Source organism: Microtus ochrogaster, chromosome 2 (assembly GCF_000317375.1).
Source record: "Microtus ochrogaster isolate Prairie Vole_2 chromosome 2, MicOch1.0, whole genome shotgun sequence".
NCBI classification, from domain to species: domain Eukaryota; kingdom Metazoa; phylum Chordata; class Mammalia; order Rodentia; family Cricetidae; genus Microtus; species Microtus ochrogaster.
This window is the reverse complement of record NC_022010.1, coordinates 86,778,548-86,783,839: the sequence shown is the minus strand read 5'-3', so window position 1 is coordinate 86,783,839 and position 5,292 is coordinate 86,778,548. Positions and strand designations below refer to the sequence as shown.

General features: G+C 42.1%; 1 pseudogene; it reads right to left on the bottom strand.

Moving 5' to 3' along the window:
- Positions 1–744: 744 nt before the first annotated feature.
- Positions 745–4,969, bottom strand: LOC101994727 (annotated as a pseudogene).
- Between the last annotated feature and the right edge of the window lie 323 nt (positions 4,970–5,292).

Sequence of the window (5,292 nt, the reverse complement as noted above, 5' to 3'; positions counted from 1 at the left end):
GCCCCATCCACTTTTTTGAAAGAGTATGGCCTCCTAAGGGGAATCAAGAAACCCTGGCACATCGAGTTGAAACAGGACCAAGCTTCCTCTCCCTGCATCAAGGCTGAGCAAGGCATCCTACCACAGAGAGTGGTTTCCAAAAAGCAAGCTCATCCATAAGGGATAGAACCTGTTCTGACTACCAGGGCTCTACATACAGATCAAACTACACAACTGTCACCCATATGTAGAGGGCCTTGTCTGGTCCCATGCAGGTTCCCTGGCTGTCAGTCCATCTAGATTTCGTAAGCTCCCTCAAATTCAAGTCAAATGTCTCTGTGGGTTCATGATGTTGAACCCACTTGCTCATATAATATTTCCATGTTTTCTTTGATTGGACTTCAAGAGCTCAGCCCGGTGCTTGGCTGTGAATCTCTGCATCTGCTTCCATCAGTAACTGGATGAAGGTTCTCTGTGATGACAATTAAGGTAGTCATCAATCTGATTAAGGAGGAGGCAAGTTCAGGCACCATCTCCACTATTGTTAAGAGTCTTAGCTGGGATCACCCTTGTGGATTCTTGGAAGTTTCCCTGGCACCGGATTTCTCCTTAACCCCATAATGCCACCCTCTATCAAAATTTCTCTCTCTCTCTCTCTCTCTCTCTCTCTCTCTCTCTCTCTCTCTCTCCTCTCTCTCGACAGCTTGTAAGAACTTTATTTTCCTTCCAACTTCTTCCCCTTTGCTCAGGTTTCTGCAGAGGAGCTCAGGACCACTCAGTGTTGGCTCCAACCCACACGGTGACCTGCGCTGTGGGAGCTGCTGACCAATTCTCAGTGGTTGGCTGGGCATTCCAGTCTTCAGTAGGGAGCTGCTGGGTGGGTACAGAGGGCACCTGCACACCCTCAGACCAGTCAGCCACCTCTGGCTGAGCAGCAGTGAACTCAGGAGCTGGCACTGTCCATTCGCCCTGAAACTCCTCCTTGGTCACAGCCTTCTCAGCAGCAGCCTGTTCTTCCTTCTCAATCTCTTATGAGTCTCTGTAGAAGTAAAGATCAGGCATAACCTGCCATAGGTGCTCATGGGAGATAGTGCCACACATGCGGAGTACTTCCCGGGCCAGCATCCACCACATCAGGCCCACTGAGTGAGCTCCCTTTTTGTTGCACGGGATGGCGATGTCCACGTAGTGCAGAGGTGAGTCTGTGTTACATAGGACAATGGTGGGCAGGTTCACGTAAGACCCCTTTGTGAGGTGCTGGTGGTCAACCCTGGGATAGCTCTCTGAAGGCTGCTTGGATCTGGTTAGTGAAGAACACTAAGGTGAAACGGCCAGCAATCGGAATGGCTCCAGTGGCAGCAGCAAACTTCAGCAAGGCTTGCTGCCCAGTGTTCCTGGAGGAGATGACGCTGACATCAGCAGGGTTCTCAATGGCAACAATAGCCAGAGCTGCAAGCAACAGCTTCTCCCAGGTCCTCTCCAGGTTGATGATGTAGATGCCATCGCTTTTCATTTTGTAGATGTACTGCTCCATCTGGAAGTCGAGGTTGGGGCCACCTAAGTGGGTGCCTGCAGCAAGGAATTTGAGGACATCCTCTGATGGAGGTGGGTCTTGTATCTTATCTGTTGCTTTTATTGGTTAATTAATAAAGAAACTGCTTGGCCCTCTGATAGGGTAAATACTGTAAATGTAATTCTTACTTGATAACTGTTTTATTATATGTAATTTTACTATGTTAAAGTTAAAGCCTTTCTTTTTTGTTTAAACAGAAAAAGAGGAAATGATGGAGGTGGGTCTTGTATCTTATCTGTTGCTTTCATTGGTTAATTAATAAAGAAACTGCTTGGCCCTCTGATAGGGTAAAATTTAGATAGACGGAGTAAACAAAACAGAATGCTGGGAGAAAGAAACCGAGTCAGAGTCACCATAATTCTCCCACCCATCACAGCCACAGGTTAAGATCTTCCCTGGTAAGCCACCTCGTGGGCCACACAGATTATTAGAAATGTGTTAGATCAATGTGTAACAGCTAGACAATAAGAGGCTGGAACTAATGGGCCAGGCAGTGTTTAAAAGAATACAGTTTCCGTGTAATTATTTTTGGTAAAGCTAGCCAGGTAGCGGGACACAGCCCTGCCGTTCCTACTACAACAGCCCACTGCTCCGCACAACAATCCTCCTCCTTCATCTGCGAGACATCAAGGGCTCTTGGAATTATGTTAAGTTTCCCTTTAAGTTACGTTGGGAACCAAGAACAACACTGTATGGACCCGTCCACGTGGAAAAGTCAAGATAATCTCTTTCCTTGCTCTCCCTTTCCTGCCCTCCCACAACTGGATCATCTATATCCATCATGTTCCCATTCCCCATTTTTTGTAGGAGATCTCATCTATTTCCTCTTCCTGGGGTTCTCCAGTGCATGTCACTCCTAGAACCTTGTTACCTAGCTTCTCTGACCTGTGGATTGTATCTTGGTTATCCTTTGCTTTACAGCTATTATTCACTTATGAGTAAGCACACGTTGTCTTTCTGGGTCTGGGTTATTTCACTCAGGATGTTTTTTTCTAGTTTCACCCATTTGTCTGAAAATTTCATGATGTTATTGTTTTTTGTCTTTTCCCCTGCTGAATAATATTCCATTGTGTAAATGTAGCATGTTTCTTTATCCATTTTTTTTGATTGAGGGACATGTAGGTTGTTTCCAATTCTGGCTATTATGAAAAATGTTTCTATGAACAAAGCTGAGCAAATATCCTTGTGGTATGATTGATTATTTTTTAGGTATATGCCTAAGAGTGGTTCTTTATTTTCATTTTTAGCAAATTTTCCAGCAAAGTCACTGATAACTTTGTAGGATTGTTGATAAGAAGGGGATTCCTATTTTATAGTAATTTCCCCATCAACATTTCAGTATTACTTGTTGAAAGATCAGAATGTGTATTACATTCTTCTTAGACAAGATAACCTAAAGATTATTCATATTAAAACTTTATTATTCTAAAGGAGCTGAGTCATATCACACACATGTAATAATGAATAAAATTTGTGACACGTTAATTGAGTACTCTTGATCTTATTCATAAAGATTATAAATTTTAATGAAAACAATTCAAGGGGTAAAGAGTCTTCAGAAATTCAAAAAGAATATTGGACACATAAAAATTTAAAAATTCAATAAACTCAAAACCTATAGGAATAAATTAGAGGTTTTTCCTCCATAACACTGGAGATGTGTTACTAAACAGTCTCTTTGTGATAGCATGACTGTCTCTGATTTAATCGACTATGGCTGTTACTTTCCAAATTTGTCTTAGTAACTACATAGACTGATCCTATTACTGAAGCATTTTGTTAGCAGGGTTGCATTTGAAACAACTAAGAAACAGGTATCCATAAAAAGCACATATTTAAAGAATCACTCTTGATTATTTATTTTGATAGGAATATTGCTGAAGGATATTTCCTCACTCTGTGTAAAAGGCACCTTATGCTTGGTTTAATAAAAAGCTGAATGACCAGTAGCTAGGCAGGAGAGGTTAGGCATGACTTCTGTGCAGAGAGAGTAACTCGGGTTGACTCTAGCCATGGAAGAGATACCATTGATTCAATGAGCAAGTCAGATGTACAGAATGGAGAAGTAAAAAGCCATGCAGCAGAATACAAATTAATGTAGACTTCTTGTATGAGAAAAATTAGGTTAAGTTATAAGAGCTGATTGTGAACGAGTCAAACTAAAGGCCAAACTTCCATAATTAATAAGTTCCCATGTAATTATTAGGGGGTTGACCATCCAAAAATGTCTGTTGAGAAAGACTCACTATATTTGGTACCAGCAGCTCCCAACACCTGGCCCATATATCAAAACATAGGGTCTAAAAAAAGCTAAAAAACAAAAACAAACATACTAGCGATATGATTCGGTGTGTAAAACAAAAGAAATGTAAGGTATATATAGGCCCCATCATCTCAAGCACTTCACAAGCCTGTCATAGTGGTGCATGCCTGTTGTCACACTGCTTGGGAGGTAAAGGCAGGGTGATCAGAAGTTCAAGGGAATCTTCTACTATTTAAAAGCTCAGACTCAACTGTAAGATATTCTGTCTCATTAAACAAAAACAAATATAGGATTTCATATCCAACTTTCTAATTCTGAATTTGCATTTTGGCAGAATCCTAGATAATGCATGTGTATGTACTATTTACATGCAGGAAGTTCCTACTTCATTAATGCTCTGTAGTTGGGTCCCATGGTTTGCTTGGCAGTATGCATCTGCCTGTGATAACACAGCTTGATAAGGGGTCTTCCCTAGAAGAGCAAGACTTCTTACAGAACAGGCTTGGGACTGTGGGACTGCCAAGTATGTGCATCTGTAGCCAATATGCAGAAGCCCTAAGAATTTCCCTTACTCTCTAGTTCCTTTACCTCCTCCCTTTCCCAATACTTTCTTCTGGGTTCCATCTGTCAGCCTGAGATTAAGCATGTCAGCCACAGCAGCAAAAGAAAAATCGCTCTGCCAGTTGGAGGATGCTTTGTGCCTTCTCTCCCCCTAGCTGCTTGCGTCTTCTAAGCCACAGCATTAAGATCTGGCTTAGTTTCATCAGAAGCATTCAGTGGGAGTGAACGTAGAGAACACGTGTGGTGGTAGTAGCACAAGTATCAAGGAATACGCAGCTTATATCTTCATGTGTGGATTCTATTTATATATTTTTCTCCTAGAGTAACTCAAATGATAAAATAATTATATTGTTGACAGTTGGCCAACTTTAGAACAGATAAAACCTGGACTGGATATTTTAGTCCCTAGCTGGGTTAAAGGGTGAGTCATTATCTCCCATGCATTTCCTTGAGCTATGTTGTTGATTCCTGGCAATGTGTGGGAAACAGATCTGTGTGCCTCACGATGAACATGACAGGTTTCTATGTAGCTGATTACTTGAGAGGTCAGACTGAAGGTAACTGCCACGATCATACTCATTTCCTGAGATCATCTAAACAGGAAGGAACAACAGACACTGGCTCCTTAGCAGTCTACCCCATCCCCCAGGACAGCACTGGCCAAATATCTGGTGCATCATAGAAGATTGGGGATCTTTTCAGGAACCATGAAAACAAAAGTTTTGTTATTTTATGATCTATTACCAGGGAAAGCCAATAGGAGTGGAAACGTATTGAGTGGGAAAAAAAATAAGTGTAAATCAACACCCCGTCCCCCAATAGGAAAGTATGGGAATGAGGACACCTGGTTAGGAATGTGGCCGGTACAGGTTCACTAGGGTTGGCTCATGGGAAAGGAGGGAGGGAAATATGAATC